Below are 12215 nucleotides of genomic sequence, written 5' to 3' on the forward strand. Positions count from 1 at the left end.
AAAATATGTGCCAAGAATCTAAAAACTTTTTATGCTCTTTGACCTAGTTTAAATTACTTTTTAATTCTTACCTTTGCGAATATGTGTTAAGGAAATAACCCAAAATATACAGGAATCTTTATTTGTAAAAACTTTATCATTAAAAAAGTGATATGTAAGAAGTTTGTCTACTGACATTACAATGTGCTAATATTATGATATTAAGATTTAGAAAAATAATACAAGTTTGTGTATATAGAGTGATATCAACTATGTGAAAGAAATACTGTAGATAAAACATTCAAGGAAATTCATCAATATTGAAGTTAATGGTTATTATCACAAAGTGGTGAGATTGTGGGTGATTTTGATTTTATCCTTGTTTACACATACTGAACTGTCTATATTGTTTTATATTAAGACTGTATTGCACTTACTACCCAGAAAAACTTTAAGTGTTATTTAAAGAATGTGAGGTATGTGCAATAGACACAAGGCATGAACTGCCATTTTGAAAATGTGTCTTTGACTCCACCTTTGCTCTGGTGTCCCTGTCCCCATCCTGTTCCCTTTGTAGCACTCTGTCTCTAGCCTCTGGTGCATTGATTTCAAATGTTTCTTTAATTTTTTAAATTCACCAGTTATTCAATACCTACTTGGTCTAATCCTTACAAGGTGTCATGTACTAGGCAACTTGATGAAAAGCAGAAGCAAACATGATCTCCTCAATCAAGCGGCTTTGAGTCTCATGGGAGACACAGACACAAAATAATTATAGCACAAGGTAATAAATACTATTAAGCTGAACCACATGAAATTGCCACTTTTTTACGCCGAAAAGAGTCAACCACTGGCAATTTCTTATAGTTATAAATGCTGTGAATGGAGAGAGGTCGGTCAAGTGGCTTTGTACCTTCCAGTGGTATTATCTTTGTAGTAGGGAGTTTCTTGTAGTAGAATATCAAGCACTGAGATAGTTGCTAGGTGACATAGAATGATAAGATGCTAGTGAGAAAATCCTTTGATTTTCCTGAGCTGTTATTTGTGAGGGACAAACGACTGAATTAGGTTGCTGAAAATTATAGTGAGCTTTCTTAGAGCCAGTTGAGAGTTGTCTGCAGGGAGATAATGGAAACCAGGAGAGTGGGTGTGCTTGGAAAGGGAGATGCCAAGAAAAAGAAGTGAATGCATTATGTAGTGGGTGAAGAGAGCCAGACAGAGGAAGCTAGAAAGAGAAACAAAAGAGTACAGGTTCTGCAGAATCAAAGGAGAAAAGAGCTCCAAGGATGCAGCATGCCGGAGTATTACAGAATGGATAGAGATGTGGACAATTAACAAAGGCTATTGGATCTGTCCATAGGAGAGCATCGGTAACCTGAGAAGGGCATGTTTTTTAGGGTGGTCAGAGCAGAAACCGGACTGTGAAGGGTAGGAATAAGGCAGTGTGCACAGTGGTTTTAACAGCCCTGGGCCCTGGGGTCAGATGGCCCAGGTTTACTTCCTGGTTCCACAGCTAAGAAGCTACGTGACTTTAGGCATGTTACCATCTCCACGCTTCCCTATCCTCAGGTACAATATTAGTAAAATAAAAATAGCCCCTTCTGTGATAGATTGCTCTAATGGATGCCGTTCTTCACGATTTCTCATATCCACATCCTTTGTAATGTAACCTTGCAGTACTCTCCCACTCTGACTCTGGGCTCAGCCTGTTGACTTTTTTTGACCAATAGAATGAGGTAGAAGTGACACCAAGCCAGTTTTGACCACGAGAGACCTTCTATGCTTCTTTTTGCTTGCTTTCCCCTCTGCCATCACCTGCAGAATATACTCAGACGAGCCTGCTGAAAGAAGAGAGGCAAGTTAGGGTAAAGCTGAGTCTTTCTAATAGTCCCACCTGGGGCCTGCCTTGATCAGCTGACACCCAGTATATGAGTGAGCCAGTCACAATCAGCCGAGCCACCCAGCTGACTCCAGATACATGAGCAATAAATGTCTATTATTGAATGCACTGAGACTTTGCTGTTGCTTATCAGGCAGCAATACTGTGAAAACAGACAACCAAAATACAGGTTGGTTGCAGGATTAAGTGAGATAGCATATGTAGACTACTTTGAACAGTGCCTAACACATAGTAACTGCTTAAACACGTGTAACTCATTATATCATTTTCAGAGATATGATTGTTTTCCTGGGGCCACCCAGGGACAGCTGAAATACAAAGGTAGCCTATGTAGGCTAATCATTTGATGTTTCTCCAAATTGATATTTTTTCTTTCTCATTGTTTATTTAGTGAGGGAGGAAGAAAACTGGATTCCTTTGAATAATTTTTGGAGCCAAAACTGATTTACTTAGTAAGCCATTTTTACGAGCTGAAAAAGCGCTGATGTTCTAGAAAATAGAATAGCAAATTATCTGCCACATTTCTGAATTATACTTCTTCTTTAGTGTTCTTTTAGGGTTTCCAAACAAGAAAACTTCTGGGGCAGGACATTAAAGAACCTCTCGTTTCCAGTAAATGACACTATTCTATGCATTATTCAGTTTTGGAATTTCAGCTGAATGAGACTTCTGACTCTTAGCTTACTGACTACATGTTGAATCATAAAAATACTTGACAGAAGTAGGTTGCACTCACCAGGAAGTTTTCCTTCTTCTTCTCTTTATTATTATTCCCACATGAAATCAAGGTCTGGCTCTGTAGAACCAACTTTTTTTTTTTTTTTCAGTTCATTGCACTGGAGGTTTAGTGTTCCTTAGATAAAGCAAAGCTCGTGGACACCTTTACAACTAGCCCACTGCTTGCTTGGCTTTTGGGCTGTGAAGAAGCTGCATAATCAGATGAACCTTTTTTAAATGCATTTGCAGATGCTGGCATAAAGAATCAGGTGAGACAATTTGGCATCTGATGTAAGCATCTTGCTTTATAGTTGTAAAAGATTACCAGGTCTAGAATAGAAAGTAAAAAATATGCTCTGTCAAACCAAAAGTTTAGAACTCTCTAAATCCAGCCCCAGGTTTTTGTCCCTGCCTTTCCTTCCATTATTTACTGAAGCAAACCACAACAGGCTATTAACTATTCCCTGAAAAATAAACGTTAACCACAAGCAGCACACCAGAGTTCAGGAGTTTATGCCCCAAACAGGTTCATCTGATTATCCGACAGGCTTCCCTCCCTCAACTGTCCTCAAAATGCTGAGAGCCCTATTGCCAAGGAGACTTCTGAATTTTAGCTATCAACTGCATGCTGAGTCATAAAAATACTTGACAGAAATAGAATGCACTCACCAGGAGGTTTTCCTCCTCCTCCTGCTCCTCTTCCTTCTACCCCTCCTCTTCTTCCTCCTACTCCACCTTCTCGCATGAAATCAAGGTCTGGCTCTGCAAAATGAACGTATATTTTTTCAGTTTACTGAAACGGAGGTTTAGTATTCCTTAGGTTAAGTAAGAGTCCTGGATATTTTTACAATTAACCCACTTCTTGTTTGGCTTTTGGGCCAAGCAAATCATTTGTACTTGTCCAAGCGTAATGAGTAGCATCTCATCAGTAAGTCTCTCATCCTATTTCACTGGGTTCAAATTCCAGCTCTACCATGTACTAGCTGTGTGACCTTGGGAAAATTGCTTAACCTGTCTGTGTGTCTGTTTTCTCATCAATAAAATGAAGATGATATTGCATAGTACTTTATTGTTTTGAGAAAATTCAAATCAGTAATTCATGTAATGTAGTGGTCCAGTTTCTGCTAATAGTGCCATTTTTTATTCAACAAATAATTATTGAACATATTATGTACCAGACACTGTTGTAGAAATTTAACAAAACAAATGAAGAATGACATAGGTCTTACATTCTAGCAAGGGATACAGACAAGCAACCATAAATCAGCTGAATGGGTAAATTTCAGAGTATGTTCCACAATGATAAGTGATATGAAACAAAAGGAAAATGCAGGGTGAGAGGGATGGCGAGGTGAATGAAGTGTGGGGGAAATTGCGGTATTGAATAGAAAAGAAAAATCTTATTAAGGTGGAATTGGAGCAAAAACTCAAAGGAGGTGAGGGAGTGAGTTGAGCAGGTAACCAGTGGAAGAGCATTTCGAGCTTGAGCCAAGCCCAAGTGTGAGAGACCAGAGGATTAGAAGGAGCCAGGAAAGAGTGGCAGAAGATGAAGTCAAGGTGATAATAGGTTTCAATCACTTGGGGCCCTGAAAACCACTGTAAGAGCTTTAGTTTTCACTCTGAATGACATGTAGAAAGACTGCAGGACTTTGGGCAAAGGAGTGGCATGATCTAACTTACATTTTAAGGGACTCCGTCTGGCTCTCTGTTGAAAATAGTTCGTAGGGAAGAAAAGCAAAATCAAGGAGACCTGTTGCTACTGTTGCACCTTAGGTGGTGGATGATAGAGGCTCAGGTTGGAGTTTGGGGGTTGGAGTAGGGAGAATAAAAGGAGGATAGCCTTGGAGATGGTGAGAAGGGTTCAAATTTGAGATGTGCTTTAAGGCAAACCTAATTAAATGCTCTGAGAAATTGGATATGGAATGCAAAAGAAAGAGTCAAGGCATTAAGCCTGAGCAACGGAAAATATAGAGTTGTCATCTACTAGAACAAGGAAGGTTGTGGACAGGAAAAAGCAACAGTTCAGTCTTGTTACTTAAGAAACCTTAGCTACTTTTCTTATTATCACGTTCGGCCTCATACTGTTATAAATGCATGTACCTGTCTTATCTCTATCCCCAGGTGGCAAACTACTTGAGACGAGAAACCATAACATGTTCTTTTAAATGGACCATAGTTCTATCACAGTTTAGTTGATACGGCTGTACTCCATATTTGCCACACATACTAGTTACTTTCCTGGTACTTGCCAAGTAAACAAAACAACTATTGTTCATCCTTCAAAATCTTATCTGAAGAAAAAAAAAAGGAAAAAGGACAAATAGGAAAATCAATGGAAGGAAAAATTCAGGGTGACATCAGCAAGATGGCCAAACAGAAAATTCCCCCATATCACTCCCCCGACAAAAATATAACTGGAAACTGTTCAAAGACAAACATACCACACTGAATTTATCCAAACTCAGGGGAGAAGTGGAGGAACCCCCTGGGCCCACAGAACTGACAGAAACTGCAACAAATAGGAGAAATGGTCATTTCAGACTGCGCCACCCCTACCCCAAGCCAGCATAATGCCACCCACAGAGAATTTCCTTGGACCCAGTTTCTGAGGTGAGAGTAGGGAGTTGTAGATAGACATTCAATCTCCTCACTAATCTGGAATCTTCACAGGAAGCCTACTCCATTCTGATACCTCAGAAACCACTGGGAGAGCTAAGAGAGAACCAAAATACTTGGGACAAATTGAGGACAAAGAGTGGGGTGCTGACTGCAGCAACTGGCATGCAGATCTTGGTAATTACTCTGCACATCCATCAGTGGGGACACCACACTGAAGAGGCTGGCGATCACCTAGTGCTAAAGGAGGCACAATCCATGGGAAGGCCCAGCTGCCTGGTCAGATTTTCTACAAAGCTCAGGTGTTTGCAAGAAGCCTTCCTTTGACCCGAAAAAACTAAAAGGTGGGGATTAAGTTCCAGTGTGTGCTTAAGTCTTCCCCAGAGTGGGAAACAATGGCAGGGCAGTGATTTAGTTCTGGGGCAGCCTTTAAGTTTTGGTGCCCTCTGTAAGTTTTCCCCAGATTGGGAAACAACAGGGCAATGAGTTAGTTTCAATGTAGCATTTTAGTGCTGGGACTCACTATACATTATCCCCAGAATCAGAAGCAACAACAGACCAACATTGAAATTCTGATGCTAAGTAGTAAAGCTCTAGCATCACCAAAGAACATCTACAAAAACTAGAAGAGGTGGCTGCTTCCTCAAATATGCAGGCATCAATGTAAAGATACAAGAATTGTAAAAGCTTGGGGAAATATGACAACACACACACACACACACAAAAACCCACAAAACACTAGCAATGGACCCAAAAGAATTACAGATCTATGAAATGTCTGATGGAGAATTCAGGATAATTCTCTTAAAGATGTTCTGGAAAACACAAAAAATATGGATGGAAAACCAAATGAAACACTGAACTGAAAAACTCATTAGAAAGTTTCAACAGCAGACTTGATCAGAGGAAAGATTTTGAAAACCACCTGGTCAGAATATATGAAATTACCCAATCAGAGGAGCAAAAAGAAAAAAAAATTAAAAAGTGAAGAAGGCTTATGAGAATTATCTCCACATAACAGGAATTCCTGAAGGAGATGAGAGAGAAAATGTCATATTAGAAAGCATATATTTAAATAGGCCGGGCGCGGTGGCTCACGCCTGTAATCCCAGCACTTTGGGAGGCCGAGGCGGGAGGATCACAAGGTCAGGAGATCGAGACCACGGTGAAACCCCGTCTCTACTAAAAATACAAAAAATTAGCCGGGCGCGGTTGTGGGCGCCTGTAGTCCCAGCTACTCGGGAGGCTGAGGCAGGAGAATGGCGTGAACTCGGGAGGCGGAGCTTGCAGTGAGCCGAGATCGCGCCACTGCACTCCAGCCTGGGCGACAGAGCGAGACTCCGTCTCAAAAAAAAAAAAAAAAAGAAAGAAAGAATGGCTGAGAATTTCCTAAACCTGGAGAAAGACAACAGCATCCAGGTATAGGAAGCTTAGATATCACCAATCAAATTCAATTCAATGAAGTAGTTCCTGAAGGCATATCATAATCAAATTAGCAAAAATCAAAGACAAAGAAATAATACTTAAAGCTGCAAGAAAAAGAAACATATCACATTCAACAGAGCCTGAATACAACTTTCAGTAATAGTAGGTGACTTCAACACCCCACTTTCAACAACAAACAAATCATCCAGAAAGAAAATCAACAAACATTGAAGTTCAACTCTACACTCTAGACCCAAATGGACCTAACAGAAATTTACATACACTACATCCAACATATACAAAATACACATTTTTCTCAACAGCACATGGAACATTCTCCAGGATACATCATACGGCAAGTCACAAAACAATCTTAGCAAATTTTTAAAAATTGAAATATCAAGTATCTTTTCTGACCATAATGAAATAAAATCAGAAATCAAAAACAGAAAGGATGTTGGGAACTGTACAAATTCATGAAAACTAAACAACATGCTTCTGAACAGCGAATGTATCAATGAAGAAATTTAAAAGAAAATATGAAATTCCTGAGACAAATAAAAATGGACACGTAACATACCAAAACCTGTGGGATACAGGAAACGCAGTTCTAAATGGAATCCATATGGCAATAAATGCATGCCTCAGAAAAGTAGAAAGACTTTAAGTAAACACCCTAATGATATTCTTACTTTTCTAGAAAAGTAAGAACAAACCAAACCTCAAATTAGTATAGGAAAAGAAATAATAAAGATCAGAGCATAAATAAATAAAATTCAGACTAAAGAAAAACAATGTAAAAGATCAACAAAACAAAAATTTGGGTTTTTTAAAAATAAAGTTGATAAATTTTTGTTTAGACTGAGATAAAAAGAAGACAGAAATAAAAGCAGAGACAAAAAAGAAGGCATTATAACTGACACCACAGACACACAAAGCATAATTAGAGACTATTATAAACAACTATACACCAACAAATTGAAAAATATAACAGAAATGGATAAATGACTGGACACACACAACTTACCAAGACTGAACCATGAAGAAATAGAATAGCTTAACAGACCACATAGCAAGTAATAAGACTGAAGCAGTAATAAAAAGTTTCCCATCAGAGAAAAGCTTAAGATCTTATGGTTTCACTGCTGAATTTTATCGAATGTTTAAACAACTAATACCAATTTTACTCAAAGTCTTTTAACATTTGAAGAGGAGAGAATCATTTCATATTCATTCTATAAGGCCAGCATTACCCTGATATCAAAACCAGAGAATGACATAAGAAAAAAGAAAACTACAGGTCAATATGACTGATGAACATAGATATAAAATCATCAACAAAACATTATCAAACCTAATTCAGCAACACACTGAAACAATTATTAATCATGATCAGATGGGATTAGTCCCAGGGATGAAAGGATAGTTCAACATATGCAAATCAATAAATATGATACATCACACTAACAGAATCAAGAACAAAAACCACATGATCATTTCAATAGATGCTGAAAAAGCCTTTGATAAAATCCAATATCCCTTCATGATAAAAAGCTCTCAACAAACTGGGTATAGAAGGAGCTTACTGCCAACAAAAAAAATATGACCAAACCCACAGCTAACATTATACTCAATGGGGTAAAAATGAAAGTGTTTTCTCTAAGATCTGGAACAGAACAACAATGTCCACTTTTACCACTTTCATTCAACATAGTACTGAAAGTCCTAGCCAGCGCAGTTAGGCTAAGTAAGGAATAAAGGGCATCCAAATTGGAAAGAAGTCAAATTATCCTTGTTGGAAGACAGCATGATCCTATATTTAGAAAAGTCTAAGGAGGCCTGGCACAGTGGCTCACGCCTGTAATCCCAGCACTTTGGGAGGCCGAGGCAGGCGGATCAGTTGAGGCTAGAAGTTTGAGACCAGCCTGGCTAACATGGCGAAATTCCATCTCTACTAAAAATTTAAAAAAAAAAAAAAAAGCCGGGCATGGTGGCACATGCCTGTAGTTGCAGCTACTGGGGAGGCTGTGGCAGGAGAATTGCTTGAACCCAGGAGGCGGAGGTTGCAGTGAGCTGAGATTGCACCACTGCTCTCCAGCCTGGGTGACAGAGTGAGATTCTGGTTCAAAACTAAAAAATAAAATAAGAGTCTAAGGACCCCACCAGAAAAAAATTATTAGAACCAATAAATGAATTCAGTAATGTTTCAGGTAACAAAATCACCATACAAAACTCAGTAGCATTTCCATAAACCAACAGCAAACAACCAATATAAGAATAAAGAAAACAACCCCATTTACAATAGCTACAAGAAAAAACCTAGGAATAAATTTAACCAAAGAAATTAAAGAATCCTATGATGAAACCTATATAACACTGATGACAATTGAAAAAGACACAAACAAATTAAAAGATATCCCATGCTCAAGGATAGGAGGAATTAATTTAGTCAGATGTCCATACTACCCAATGCATTACCTATCAAAACACTAATGACATTCTTCACAGAAATAGAAAAGCAATTCTAAATTCATGTGAATCACAAAAGATCCCAAATAGCCAAAACAATCTTCAGCAAAAAGAACAAAGATGTAGGCATCACAATACCTGGCTTCAAAACATACTGCTAAGCTATATTAACCAGAGCATCAAAGTATTGGTATAAAAACAGACACAAAGACCAATGGAATAGGATAGAAAACACATAAATAAATCCACACATTTACAGCCAATTTATTTTCAACAAAGGCATCAAGAACATATACTGGGGAAAGTTCAGTCTCTTCAATAAATGATGCTTGGAAAACTGGATATCCATATGCAGAAGAATGAAATTAGACCCCTATCTCTCACCATATACAAAAATCAAATCAAAATGGATTAAAGACTCAAATTTAAGACTCAAAACTATGAAACTACTAGAAAAAAAATTTGGAACAATACTTCAGGACATGGTCTGGGCAAATATTTCAGGCGTAAGACCTCAAAAACATAGGTAACCAAAGCGAAGATAGACAAATGAGATTACAGCAAGCTAACAAGCTTACGCAAAGCAAAGGAAACAATAAACAGAGTAAAGAAACAACATAAAAGATGTGAGAAAATATTTGAAAACTATCCATGTGACAAGGGATTAACAACCAGAATACACAAGAAACTCAAATAACTCAATGCCAAAGCCAAAATAATCTCATTAAAAATGAGCTAAAGATCTGAATAGACATTTCTCAAAAGAAGACATACAAATGGCCAACAAGTGTATGTAAAAATGCTTACCATCACTATTTATCAGGGATATGCAAAAGAAAATCACAATAAGATATTAACTCATCCCAGTTAAAATGGCTATTATCAAAAAGACAAAAAATAACAGAAGGTGGTGAGGATGTAGAGAAAGGGGAATGCTAGTACACTGTTTCTGGAAATGTAAATTAGTACAGCCACTATGAAAAGCAGCCTGGAGGCTGTGATGGTTAACATTGAGTGTCAACTTGATTGGACTGAAGGATGCAAAGTATTGTTCCTGGCTGTGCCTTTGAGGGTGTTACCAAAGGAGATTAATATTTAAGTCAGTGGACTGAGAAATACAGATCCACATCTGAGTGGGCATGATGCTATCAATGATGCTATCAATCAGCTATCAGCGTCCAAACAAAAGCAGGCAGAAGCATGTGGAAAGACTAGACTGACTTAGTCTTCCACCCTACATCTTTCTCCCATGCTGGATGCTTCCTGCCCTCAAACATTGGACTCCAAGTTCTTCAGTTCTGGGACTCTTGGACATTTGACCACAGACTGAACGCTGCACAGTTGGCTTCCCTACTTTTGAGGTTTTGGGACTTGGACAGGCTTCCTTGCTCCTCAGCTTGCAGGTGGCCTACTCTGGGGCCATACCTTGTGATCACGTGAGTCAGTACTCCTTAATAAACTCCCCTTTTATATATACATCTATCCTATTAGTTCTGTTCCTCTAGAGAACCCTGACTAATACAGAGGCTCTTGAACAAACTAAAAATAGATCTGTCATATGATCCAATAATCCCTCTATTGGGAATATATCCAAAAGAAAGAAAATCAGTACATTGAAGAGACATTTGTATTTCCAAGTCTTTTGCAGTACTATTCATAAGAGCAAAGATATGGAATGAATCTAAGTGACTACCAATAGATGAATGGATAAAGAAAAGTGATACACACACACACACACACACACACACACACAAAATGGAATATTATTCAGCCATGAAAAATAAAGAAATTCTGTCATTTGCAGCAACATGAATGAAATTAGAGGACACTATGTTAAGTGAAATAAGCCAGGCTCAGAAAGGCAAATATTGCATGTTTTATGTTCTGACTCATACGGGGGAGCTAAAAAGTAGATCTCATGGATGTAGAGTAGAACCAGAGCCTGGGAAGAGTAGAGGGAAGCGAGGAATGATGAGAGTTTGATTAATGGGTACAAAATGGAATAAGTTCTAGTGTTTGAAAGCACTATAGTTAATGATAATTTACTGCATATTTTACAATACTTAGAAAAGAAGATGTAAAATGTTTCCAGTGCAAAGAAATGATAAATGCTTTAGGTGATTACCATTAATTATTCTGATTTAATCATATTCTATGCAGGTATTAATTATCACATGTACCCCATAAATATGTACAATTATTAAGTATCAATTTTTAAGAAAAGGATGGATGGCCTGAATGGTATAGAGGACATTCCTTCACAGATACATAAACTTTATCCCTATGTTAAAAAGGGCATCTATACATGCTAGATCCCCGATTTGTAGCACATATTTCTAAAATACTTCTATTAACAGTGTTTTGAAATGATGCCTTTGGCCAATATGGAGAAATTTTATAAGAAACAGACCTTTAAAAATCAGTGCTGTGTTTCCTATATGGATGTAGCTGAAGGTCTAGTTCAGTACATGGTAGTCTTTTTTTAGTTAGACACATTTTCCTCCTGACACTATTTTCCCTCCCTAATACAGCTCAATATCTGTTTTTTAAAAAAATGTAACTCAAGACTGTTGTCTGTATCATGAGTTGGCAAACCTTTTCTGTAAAGAATCAGAGAGTATTTTAGGCTCTGCAGGACAGTGCATTCTGTCACATCTAATCAGCCCTGCCATTGTAATGAAAAAGTAACCACAGAAAGTACACAAGCAAATAGGCCTGACTGTGCGCCAATAAAACTTTATTTGTGGGAGCAGAGCAAGATGGCCAAGTAGTAGGCTTTACCGAATTTCCTCCCTGAAGCAGCATGGAATTTAATAACTATTTACATAATCCAAGCATGGTGGCTCACATCTGCAATCCCAGCACTTAGGGAGGCCAAGGCAGGAGAACTGCTTGAGCCCAGAAGCTTGACACGAGCCTGGGCAATGTGGCGAGATACCATCTCTACAAAAAATCAAAAAATTAGCTAGGTGAGTGATGTGCACCTGTAGTCCCAGCTCCCAGCTACTCAGGAGGCCAAGGTAGGAGAATCTATTGAACCTGAGAGGTTGAGCCTGCACTGAGCTATAATTGAACAATAGCACTCCAGACTGAGCAACAGAGCAAGACC

General features: G+C 38.3%; 1 long non-coding RNA gene across 1 annotated transcript in view; it reads right to left on the bottom strand.

Annotated features, from left to right (window-relative positions):
* Positions 1-218: 218 nt before the first annotated feature.
* Positions 219-12215, bottom strand: part of LOC126933995 (uncharacterized) — an 84441-nt gene continuing 72444 nt past the window's right edge. The window contains exons 2-3 of the long non-coding RNA XR_007718800.1: positions 3266-3358; positions 219-1820 (exon numbers count right to left, since the gene is read on the bottom strand). This is a non-coding gene — a long non-coding RNA (uncharacterized LOC126933995). The remainder of the gene's footprint in view (positions 1821-3265; positions 3359-12215) is intronic.

This window comes from Macaca thibetana, chromosome 13 (assembly GCF_024542745.1).
Source record: "Macaca thibetana thibetana isolate TM-01 chromosome 13, ASM2454274v1, whole genome shotgun sequence".
NCBI classification, from domain to species: domain Eukaryota; kingdom Metazoa; phylum Chordata; class Mammalia; order Primates; family Cercopithecidae; genus Macaca; species Macaca thibetana.